The following is a 12,885-nucleotide window of genomic DNA, read 5'->3' on the forward strand; positions in this document are numbered from 1 at the left end:
CCTCCAGATGTTGCAAAACTGCAATTCCCAGCATTCCTGGACAGCCGTTGGCTGTCCGGGCACGCTGGGAGTTGTAGTTTTGCAACATCTGGAGGTCCGCAGGTTGGAGACCACTGCTTTAGTGCTTACCTTTCCTGAACCTGTGTGGCCATGTCCAATGCTGGCTCAACGGAGGGTGAAGGTTCCTCAGGATAGTATTGAGCAGCCCTTTTTAACCCCTTAAGGACCAGGCCATTTTACACCTTAGGACCAGAGCGTTTTTTGTACATCTGACCACTGTCACTTTAAGCATTAATAACTCTAAGATGCTTTTACCGAATATTCTGATTCTGAGATAGTTTTTTCGTGATATATTCTACTTTATTTTGGTGGTAAATTTTCAGCGTTACTTGCATCCTTTTTTTGTGAAAAATTCCAAAATTTCATGAAAATTTGGAAAATTTAGCATTTTTCTAACTTTGGAGCTCTCTGCTTGTAAGGAAAATGGATATTCCAAATAAATTTTATTTTTATTCACAAATACAATATGTCCACTTTATGTTGGCATCATAAAATGGACATATTTTAACTTTTTGAAAAAATTAGAGGGCTTCAAAGTAGAGCAGCAATTTTCAAAAATTTCATGAAAATTGCAAAATCTGAAGGGACAGATGTTACAGAACTACAACTCCCAGCATGCCTGGGCAGTCTAGGCATGCTGAGAGTTGTAGTTTGGCAACATCTGGAGGGCTACAGTTTGGGCACCACTGTAACAGTGGTCCCCAAACTGTGACCCTCCAGATGTTGCAAAACTACAACTCCCAGAATGCCCAGACAGCCTTTGGCTGTCTGGGCATGCTGGGAGTTGCAGTTTGGCCTTCCTAGTGGTTGCCACAGTAAAAATCCCTTTACTTTCAGTTTCATTTCTACCCCCCACCGTCGATTCTCTACCTGAGCCGGGATCTCCGGTGAATATCTGCGATGATTGCCGGGCCCCACGAGTCTTCTCCTCCAGGTACCGGCCTCCATGTTCTCCCCCCGTTCTGCCTGACATCCAGGGGTGGGCAGAACGAGGGGTTTCCATGGCAACCCACCGTCCTGCTCTGCCATTGGTCAGAATCAGTTCTGACCAATGGCAGGGGATGGGAGGAGATCGCAGCATTGCGACCTCACTCCTACCCTGCAGGATGCTGGGGCCGAGCATCCCTATTTTCCGGCTGATCGGGTCACCAGAGACCCGATCAGCCCGGAATAGGAGAAAATCACATGTCTGAATTGACATGCGATTTTCTGCGATCGCCGACATGCGGGGGTCCTGGGACCCCCGTAGGCATTTGCACGGCATGCCTGCTGAACGATTTCAGCAGGCATGCCGTTCCGATCTCTGCCCGGCGCACGGCAGGGACCGGAAAACGCCATGGCGTCCTGTGACGTCATTGGTCCTTAAGGCCCAGGGTGCCATGACGTCCCAGGACGTCATTGGTCCTTAAGTGGTTAATGTATTTTGACGCCTTTACATTTTCTTACATTGCTAAGTGTGTTTTCCAAGTGCAAAATTTCTTGGCGGTGATTTGCGGCAAAAAAACGGGATTTGCGCCAAAATTGCGCCAAAGATTGATTGGCGCAAATGATGAATTACTGACTAAAGTTGAAATCACACACAGGACTGTGTTATTTTGAGAAAGTTGTAAAAATGACAGTGGAGAAGATGCGCCAAACTTTGGCGCAAAAAGACACTGCGCCAAAGTATTGTGCCAAAGTAACGTTAAAAAAGACACATAAATCCTTTGATAAATACCCCCCATAGACTCTACCCTAACTTTTCAATATATAGCAAATGGTGAAGGGAAAATTCCTGAACATCCATGACCTTCCCATGTAAAGTCAGTTGGCTCTTAGTGGTCTTCAAGCCTTACTGTGGCTCTAATATTAATAAACAGCCCCCCAAAAGGGAGGCAGAACATCTGGGTATCCAGTAAGTCCAGCATATGCCAAAGTAATATCTTTCTCTGCACCAGTACAACAAAGACCAGTAGATCTCTTGTAGGAACCATCTCATAAAATCACTTGCATGCACATTAACCACTTATGGACACCCCCAATGACATAAAATAACTCTGCAAGGATGTTCCTGAACATCATTGGAAAATTCTGCAGTGGAATAGCATTTGTGCAATTGCAGAAGAGGTGGTAGGAGACCCTCAAGAGAGAAGGCAGAGATAGTTTATCACTGTCCCACTGTCTATGCCATCCCAATGTCTGTATACACAGAGCTCAATGACCCCAGTGTATTGTAGCAGCAAACTGGGTACGGAGGTGCTGCAAGAGCTGCTGGGTCCTAACATACTCAGGTAGGTTCTGCAGTGAGTTACAGGGGGCCCTAGTTACTAAGGAAATAAAAATGTTAAAGGGGTACTTCAGTGAAAAACAATTTTTTTTTTAAAGCAACTGTTGCCAGAAAGTTAAACAGATTTGTAAATTACTTCTATTTAAAAAGCTGCTATCAGCTGCTGTATGCTTCACAGGAAGTTCTTTTCTTTTTAAATGTCTGACCACAGTGCCTCAGGAACTGTCCAGAGTAGGAGAAAATCCCCATAGCAAACCTCTCCTACTCTGGACCATTCCTGACATGGACAGAGGTGTCAGCAGAGAACACCTTGGTCAGACTGAAAAGAACTGGAAGGGTTAAGATTAAGATTTTTTTAAATTTACAAATCTGTTTTCATTTACAAACTTTCTGTCACCATTTGATTTGAAAAAAAAAAAAAAAAATAGTTTTTCACAGGAGTACCCCTTTAATCCGCCACAAGCTCCATTGAAGTCATTGTAGACCTTGTAAGGGGCACAACATGCACAGTAAAAAAAAAATATATCTACATCTCTGTAACGGATGAGGGCACAACTAAAATTATTTTAGTGGCATTTTCTGCTATTTTAATTTTTTTTCCCATCTATCCCTGATATTGCAGTAAAAAATTACTAATAGAAAAGAAAGCCCTGTGGGGGGGGGAGAGACAACCATTGGCATGGGCTAGAATGGATAAAGAGCAAATAATTGATCCACATGGGTGCTATGTGGACTATGCAGTGTCATATACATTCCACAGTTTTATAATACAGTACTCATATAGTGGCCCTTCAACTTACCTGGCCAAGTTTCACCACTTGACTTGGTCATATAGTGGTCATATTGTGGTCACTGTGGTTTATTGGGACTGGAAATGTAGGTTGCTGGCCTTCCATGTGCCAGATAGGAGCCTCACTTACCATTTAGACTCGTCCACACATTGAGCCAGCGGAATTCCACAGCAGAGCGGAATTGTTTTAAAACGGATTCTGCTGCTCTGTGCATAGTGTAGTGGAATTTAGCCATAGGAATAGATGACCACCCAAAGAATAAACGTGTTCATTCTCTGGACGGAATTCTACCGGACTGCATTGCTGTCTATGAGATGCCGCACGTCAGCATGGTCTGACTGCGGATGATTTCTGCAAGTGTTTCCAACTCCTGACTCGGACTGAAAAACCCCAGTCCGAATCAAAAGTCGGAAACGCTCTGAAACAATCGAGTCAGTGCGAATAAATGATATTGTGCACAGATACAATTGTAGCAGTTTTGATCTTAAAAAATCGTATGCGAATGTGGTCTTAGAGTTAAAGGGGTACTCTGGTGGAAAACTTTTTTTTTCACTCAATTGGTGCCAGAAAGTTAAACAGATTTGTAAATTGAATCCTTCCATTACTTATTAGCTGCTGCATACTACAGAGGAAATTATTTTCTTTTTGGAAGACAGAGCTCTCTGCTGACATCATGAGCACAGTGCTCTCTGCTGACATCTCTGTCCATTTTAAAGGGGTTTTCCACTATAAGGTGGTTTTAGTACGTACCTGGCAGACAGTAATGGACATGCTTAGGAAGGATCTGTGCTTGTCTTGGGGCTAAATGGCTATGTTGTGAGATTACCATAACACTGTGGCGAGCTTTTTGTGAACTGGTATTTCCTGTTTGACTTTTCTTTTTTTTGACTACAAATCCCATAATTCCATTTTCCTCCCTCCCACACATCAGTCACCCCACCCAAGGAAACATAAATGAGCTGCATTAATTCAAAAGACCTGTGTTGAGCGGCATAGGCCATATTCGAATTTGAGATATTTTGCGAATATATGGACGAATATTCGTCATATCTTCGCTAAATTCGCATATATGTAATATTCACGGTTTATTTTCACATATGCGAAAATTAGCATATACCAAAATTTACATGTGCGAAAATTTGCACGCCAGTCTCACACAGTAATATTAGAGCCTTCTTTACACCACACAAGCTGGAAGCAGAGAGGGGTGATCACTGTGATGTGTACTGTGAAAAAAAAAAATATACGAATATTCGTAATTGGGAATATATAGTGCTATATTTGCGAATTCGTGAACATGTGATATTCGTGAATAAAATTCACATTGCGAATATTCGCGAGCAACTCTATTTTCAATCAGGGTTCCTACAGTGGTTGTATTAGTTGCAAATTGATCTCTCTCCCACCAAGCGATCCCTCCACCCATTGAAGCAGACAGGCTCCCTGTCATCAGCTGACTAGTGAGTCAGGTCTCGGCCGCATTGCAGCCTGGAAAAAATCTGAGACAACAGTCATTTTGTATGCTGATAAAAATAAATATTGGGGTCAAAATCACAGAAGAATTGTGAGAAAACCGTCACACACAGGTACAGACACTATATTATGAACTACACTAACTTTACAGCCCCTGTAGCATAGTCAAAAAAAAAAAAAAAAAATCCTGGAATACCCCTTTAAGAATTGTCCAGAGTAGGAGAAAATCCCCATAGCAAACCCATGCTGCTCTGGACAGTTCTTAAAATGGACAGAGATGTCAGCAGAGAGCACTGTGTTCTGAAAAGAACAGAATTCCCCCTGTAGTATTCAGCAGCTAATAAGTGCTGGAAGGATTAAGATTTTTTAATAGAAGTAATTTACAAATCTGTTTAACTTTCTGGCACCAGTTGATTTAAAAAAAAAAAGTTTCCCACCAGAGTACCCCTTTAACCCCTTAAGGACGCAGGACGTAAATGTACGTCCTGGTGAGGTGGTACTTAACGCACCAGGACGTACATTTACGTCCTGTGCATAACCGCGGGCATCGGAGCGATGCCCGTGTCATGCGCGGCTGATCCTGGCTGCTGATCGCAGCCAGGGACCCGCCGGCAATGGCCGACGCCCGCGATCTCGCGGGCGTCCGCCATTAACCCCTCAGGTGCCGGGATCAATACAGATCCCGGCATCTGCGGCAGTGCGCGATTTGAATGAATGATCGGATCGCCCGCAGCGCTGCTGCGGGGATCCGATCATTCATAACGCCGCACGGAGGTCCCCTCTCCTTCCTCCGTCCGGCTCCCGACGTCTTCTGCTCTGGTCTGAGATCGAGCAGACCAGAGCAGGAGATGACCGATAATACTGATCTGTTCTATGTCCTATACATAGAACAGATCAGTATTAGCAATCATGGTATTGCTATGAATAGTCCCCTATGGGCACTATTCAAGTGTAAAAAAAAAAAGTAAAAAAATGTAAAAGTAAAAGTAAAAGTAAAAAAAAAGTGAAAAATCCCCTCCCCCAATAAAAAAGTAAAACGTCCGTTTTTTCCTATTTTACCCCCAAAAAGCGTAAATTTTTTTATAGACATATTTAGTATCGCCGCGTGCGTAAATGTCCGAAATATTAAAATAAAATGTTAATGATCCCGTACGGTGAACGGCGTGAACGAAACAAAAAAAAAAAAAAGTCAAAAATTCCTACTTTTTTTAAAACATTTTATTAAAAAAATTTATAAAAAAATAATTAAAAGTTTTTTATATGCAAATGTGGTATCAAAAAAAAGTACAGATCATGGCGCAAAAAATGAGCCCCCATACCGCCGCTTATACGGAAAAATAAAAAAGTTAGAGGTCATCAAAATAAAGGGATTATAAACGTACTAATTTGGTTAAAAAGTTTGTGATTTTTTTTAAGCGCAACAATAATATAAAAGTATGTAATAATGGGTATCATTTTAATCGTATTGACCCTCAGAATAAAGAACACATGTCAATTTTACCATAAATTGTACGGCGTGAAAACGAAACCTTTCAGAATTAGCAAAATTGCGTTTTAATTTCCCCACAAAAATAGTGTTTTTTGGTTGCGCCATACATTTTATGATATAATGAGTGATGTCATTACAAAGGACAACTGGTCGCGCAAAAAACAAGCCCTCATACTAGTCTGTGGATGAAAATATAAAAGAGTTATGATTTTTAGAAGGCGAGGAGGAAAAAATGAAAACGTAAAAATTAAATTGTCTGAGTCCTTAAGGCCAAAATGGGCTGAGTCCTTAAGGGGTTAAGTGTACCTAGGTGCGCGCAATAAAGCATATAAAACTGAACTGTACATAAGATGCTATGTGTACAGTGAACACAAGTGGGCGCTATCATTACTTGTTCAGTTTAAAAAGGTTAGTACAGTGTTTTCCAAACAGTGTTTCTACAGATGTTTCAAAACTACAACTCCCAGCATGCCCAGACAGCCTATGGCTGTCTGGGCATGCTGGGAGTTGTAGTTTTGCAACAGCTGGCGACACACTGTTTGGAAAGCACTGTTTTAGTGCTTCAGAACCTAATTTAGTGTTATAGAATAGAATTTTTAATAAATCATGTCTTACTTTGGAGGTTGACTTTTATACTGCAATTTATACTATTTATATATTTATACTGCAATTTCCTAATATAATTTGTTTGCCACTGATCTATCTATCCAGTCATCTAATTTACATACATATGCAGTCATTTTGCAATTAGAAAGATATATATTATAACACACAGCTTTTGTTTATTGTTTTTATGGAAACAGAAAGCCACACTGTGATTGGTTGCTACGGGTAACCAAGATCGTTTTTCTTTGAGGCAGTTTTGATGAATTTGCCCCATAGTGCCCAAAAACATTCCCTGGATGGTGCCACAATGGGTGAGATTTATCAAAAGATGTGCAGAGGAACAGTGGAGCAGTTGCCCATGGCAACCAATCAGAATCCACCTTTAATTTTTAAAAAGGCCTCTAAAAAAATGAAAGCCAAAATCCGCTCCACTATTTCTCTGCACCATGTTTGCAAAATCTCCATGAAGGATATTTATCATTATTGTCTTTGGAAAGTGAGTCTTGAAGTAACGTATTTTTCACCGTATAAGACACACTTTTTCTTCCCCATAACTGGGGGGGGGGGGAAGTTGGTGCCTCTTATACGGCGAATACCTGCGTCCATCAATGGCCGGGACCCGCCGCTAATACAGGGCATCACCGATCGCGGTGATGCCCTGTTTTAACCCTTCAGACGCGGCGATCAAAGCTGACCGCCGCGTCTGAAGGGAAAATAAAACTAACCCGACTGCTCAGTCGGGCTGTTCGGGACCGCCGCGGTGAAATCGCGGCGTCCCGAACAGCTTACAGGACACCGGGAGGGACCTTACCTGCCTCCTCGGTGTCTTCTCCGTGCCGGGATCCCCTGCGTTCTCCTTCGACGTCATCACGTCGTCTCGCACGCCATCATCCAATAGGAGCGGTGTGCGTAGCGGCGTGATGACGGCGACGTGATGACGGCGACGTGATGACGGCGACGTGATGACGGCGACGGAGAGCGTGGATCCCGGGGAAGAAGAAGTACGGAGCGTCGGGGACACCACGGAGACAGCGATGGAGCGACATCCAGGGCACTGGTGACGCGTCCGGAGCGGCGGGGACACGTGAGTACTACCTCCTATATCAGTGGTCTTCAATCTGCGGACCTCCAGATGTTGCAAAACTACAACTCCCAGCATGCCCGGACAGCCAACGGCTGTCCGGGCATGCTGGGAGTTGTAGTTTTGCAAAATCTGGAGGTCCGCAGGTTGAAGACCACTGTTGGGTTCAGAATCTTTATTTTTTTAGATTTTGCACCTATAAATTGGGTGCGTCTTATACGCCGGTGCGTCCTATAGGGCGAAAAATACGGTAATTATTTTTTGCATTGGATTTGATTCTGTGCGACACACTTATCATACTATTAAGGAAGACCAATAAATTTGGCGCTATTAAGCGGAAAAAAACACAATTTTATATGTTTCTTCCACTGAGACTTTTTTTTAAAGTGCTTAGGTTTGGGACATTTTGGAGGGGTTTCCGACTTTTCTTTATCCCTATGTGTGACATTTGCACTTCATAAATTCACAACCACTACAAATGGAAAACTTGCTACTTATGCATACCCACACAAGTCCCCAAAAAAGTGCTTAGGCGTACATGCAAAAAGCTCTAAATGCAATGATAAATCTCCCTGCATGTGTTTAATAGAAATAACTATTTAATTTTTTCATCTGCACACCCATATGAGGGCTTGTTTTTTGCGGGACCAATTGTACTTTGACTTCCTTCATTTTTATAGTTTCCGTCATGTTTTACTAATTCATTTTTTTCCCCATTTTCTGACCCCCATAACATTTTTATTTTTTTGTATATTGGTCTGAATGAGGGCTAATATTTTGCGCCATAATCTGTTGTTTTTATCAGTACCATTGCGCTATTGATTGGACTTTTTGAACAGTTTTAACGAAATTTTTTTCTGGAATATGATGTAATTAAAATAAAAAAAGCAATTCTGGTGTTAGTTTTTTTTTTTCTGTTTATTCCCTTTACCGTATGGGATAAATAATGTTATATTTTAAAAGTTCAGACAATTACACACACAACGTTACCAAATATGTTTATTTTTATTATGTTTACATGGTTTTTATATGAAAAATAGGAAAAGGAGGTGTTTCAAACTTTAAATATTGAAGGGGTTAATATGTGTGTTTTAAACCATTATTAAACTTTTTACTGAACACATTGCTCCCCTTAGGGAATTTTTAGAATCATTAGATTCCTCATACAAATCAATGCAGTTCTGTTGAACTGCATTGATCTGTGTAATCTGCGCTCCATTGGTAAAGCCTGCTCCAGGCAGGCTCTATGAATTACAGAGCCACAGACAGCAGTAAAGGAGAGGTAAACCCTCAAGGTTACCTCTACACTGGATCACCTCCCCCACGATCACATTGCGGGGGTGCTTAACCTCACTGGACCCCCCCCCAAGGACTGTGTAAAGGTCCCTTTAGACACTGTGGTGAACAAAAGGGTTAATATCCAACTGTGGCGATTACAGCATAAAGGTTATTAGCAGCGGCAGCCAGCTGCTGAAATCAGCTGGGGTTGCTGGGTATGTAGCGGGCTCGAGCCAGGAGTCACTTCATACACCCTTAGAGGCACCAGGACGGACTTGATCCATCATGTGTCGGAAAGGGGTTAAAGGGGTATCCAGGAATAAAAGAACAGAGCTAATTTCTTCCATAAACAGCCCCACACCTGTCCTCAGGTTGTGTGAGGTATTACACATGTTCTATATACTAGTAATATGCATGCAAGAATTTTAAAGATAAACTCAATGAAGTCCACAGTGCTTCATAGGAATGACCATGTCAATAGACAATATACACTCACTGGCCATAAACCAATCCCTTTGATGAAATCTCCCAGAAGATACGGCGGAAGATTGCAGAACAACCACAGCATGGAACGGGACCAGGTAAGTATCATTGTCATCAGTGTCACCTGCACCTGTACCGACAGGTTAGGGCAGGTGACACTGATGACAGGTTTCCTTTAAGACAAATAGCTTATCAGCCAATCACATGGCAGCAACTGAATGCATTAAGGCATGTAGATATGGTCAAGACAATTTGCTAAAGTTCAAACTTAGCATCAGAACGGGGAAGAAAGGGGATTTAAGTGATTTGGCATGGTTGATGGTGCCAGACAGGCTGAGTATTCTAGAAACTGCTGATCTATTGCCCAAAACCAATGCCCCCCCCCCCCCCCCCAAAAAAAAGAGAAAATGTCAAGTGAGTTGCAGTTTTGTGGAGGAAAATGGCTTATTTTATGACACAGGTCAATGAGAATGGCAGACTGGCTAGAGATGACAAAATGGCAACAGTAACTAAAAAAAAACACTAATTAAAACCAAGGTAGTGCACGATACATCTACCATTGAAGCAGATGACCACACTGGGTGCCACTCCTGTCAGCTAAGAACAGGACAGTAAGCTACAACTCACATAGGCTCACCAAGCTTGGACATTGGAAGACTGAATGAATGTTGCCTGGTCTGATGAGTCTGGATTCCAGATACGACATTCAGATGTTAGGGTTACAATTTGCCATAACATGAAAGCATGGATCCATTCTGCTTTTATCAATGGTTCAGGCTAGTGGTGGTATAATAGTGTGGGGGGACATTTTCTTGGCAGACTTTGGGCCCCTCAATACCAATTGAGCATCATTTAAATTTGACAGCCATCGCTAACCATGTCCACCCCTTTATGATATCAGTGTATCCATCTTCTGATGGCTACTTCCAGCAGGATAATGCACCATGTCACAAAGCTCACACCATCTCATTCATCGTCTCATACTCTGTGATGCCATCATGTCTGATGAATGATTCCAGCGCCTTGTTGAAGTATGCCGTGAAGAATGATGCCAATTCTGAAGGCTGGTAAAGCCCCATGCTAGCAAGGTGTACCTAATAAAGTGGCCAGTGAGTGTATATCACAATGAATATAAAATCATAAATATGTGGTGACCCAGTACAGGAGTTGTGCCCCCGTACCCTTGCTGCCCAGTATAAATTGTTTTCTATGTGTTACACTGTATAATGCATTTAGAAAGTGTTATTACTTTAAGAGAGGTTAACATGTGATCACCAGTTGTCATGTGAGTTGTCATGTGAGTGTAACCCAGGAGGTATCAGTGACCATGTGACTTAAGTCTCTCCTATAAGAGCCCTGGGAGGAGTCTCTTCATTTTTTTTCCTGCATAGTGTGTCTGGTGTCCATAGGAGGCCTCAGTCCAGCAGCCACAATTCTACAAGTAAGCTACAACCACAGCATTGTCAGTCTCAAGTCAAGTCAGTCACAGTAATTTATTGTCAAGGAAGAGCGGCCTGCACTAAAATTGTCCAAATCTACTGCAAGTCCCAGCAAGCTCTTAAGGTCTCTGAAGTCACTGGTCACCTCCGTGGGCCCTGGCTGAACTGTATAGACTGTACCATCTATCACTCGGTAAAGCTACCGTTGTCTGTAACTTGGCATCAGAGTCATTATTGCCCCCGTGCCTAGCCCAGGATCCAGCGGTATACCTTCGGGTGGTATTGAGGATAAACCACGCCCTGGCGTCACGAGTACATGGGGTTAATGCCATCTGCCCCTAGGGTAATTCCATCTGCCCTGCATCACATTCTCTATCGCAAGTATATCTATGGGCACAATATAAAGTAACAAGTTGTAAACAAGATAAATAGATGACTATGACTATGTAGCTATGTATATTAGAAAAAAAAGAAGGTCCCCCGACTGTAAGTGCCACAGATGTTCTCCACAGGAACCCAATATGTTCAGTTGCCTTGTGCAATCGTGTCTTAAATACTCCATAAAGTAATCAAAAAAGTACTTGTCAGGTGAGACAATGAAGATGAAGGCAGTGTGTGTTACATTAACAAGGCAGTGCTGGAACAGTACGCTTGTCTACATCATAAGGCAGGGACGAGCGTGTAACATATAAAAACGATGCACCCCGAATAGATGTGCACGCATAATAACAAAAGAATAATCTCCAGCATAAGGGTAACAAATTACCTATACAAATGGGGACCAGCCTATGACACTTGAAAATAATGAGCAGAAGTGAGTGTGTACCCATAAAGAGTAAGAAGTTGGCACAGGCGCTGTAAAGGCAGATGGCTGGTGCAGACGTCTAGCTTGTACAATTGCTGAACTAAATGTTTACTCTACACAAACTAGATAAATGAAATAACATAAAAGTAAATAATATACAGCATATTACATTACTAATAAAATAATTGTGTAATATAAGTAAATATACTCACTATAAAAGAAATGTGTACAGAATATATATATATATATATATATATATATATATATATATATATATATAAAGATGATTAGTATAAAAAAGGCTGATGTGTATTGTTTATGAAATAACATGTGAAGAAGTATTGATAATGAGTGTAATAAAATACAAAAAGTTTGGGGGCATTGGTGACTGTCCATGCACCACACACTGGGCTGGCATAGATTAAAGCTATCATTTATGGAAGTTTCTGGTGTAAATTATAGTAAATGTGAAAGGTCCTGCCCCCTTCTTGCCAAGCCCCACCCAAAAAATGGCACGCACAGCCTAAACTAGATGAACTTTTTCAAGTTTTTGCGCAAATAAGCTTTGCACAAATATTTATGACTTTGTTCTCCAGAAAACTGGCATGCAAGCTTTAGAAAATTCACCCATGGTGGCTTGGGTCAGGTTAATAGCTAAAGGAGAACTCATTCACCGTTTCATGGGAGTAAGGCTGGGTTCACACTTTGTAATTTCCAGGCAGACAAAATTTGCCTGGAGATTCTGAGTTGCGCCAGCGCTTACTAAATCAATTGGCACTAAGAGCACAGAGACGTTGCCATTCCCATAGACGGCAATGTCAATGGAGCAGATTCTGCCCGAAGAATGAGTTCATTCTTTTGGCAGCGGAATTTTAGTGGCAGTATGGTAAAAATCCGTAGTGTGCACTATGCAGCCGAATCTCATTGCCTGCACCGGAATTTCTGGCCGAAATTCTTAAATCGAAATAATATAAAACCTGATTGTGTAAGCATAAAAAGTCTAAGGTGCCACTAAAGGTATGCCTAGAATATGCTTGTGAAGCCCTAGTGCACGGTGAGTGCAGCTTCACAAGAATATTCTTGGTGACAGTTTCACATTAAGTGAAATTATGGT

The 12,885-nt window shown here is 41.9% G+C and overlaps 1 protein-coding gene across 1 annotated transcript in view; it reads left to right on the forward strand.

The window, feature by feature from the left end:
* The window catches only part of LNP1 (leukemia NUP98 fusion partner 1), a 77,870-nt gene that overhangs the window by 12,433 nt on the left and 52,552 nt on the right, over positions 1 to 12,885 (forward strand). The gene's annotated exons all lie outside the window — the stretch shown is intronic.

This window comes from Hyla sarda, chromosome 2, assembly GCF_029499605.1.
Source record: "Hyla sarda isolate aHylSar1 chromosome 2, aHylSar1.hap1, whole genome shotgun sequence".
Lineage (NCBI taxonomy): Eukaryota > Metazoa > Chordata > Amphibia > Anura > Hylidae > Hyla > Hyla sarda.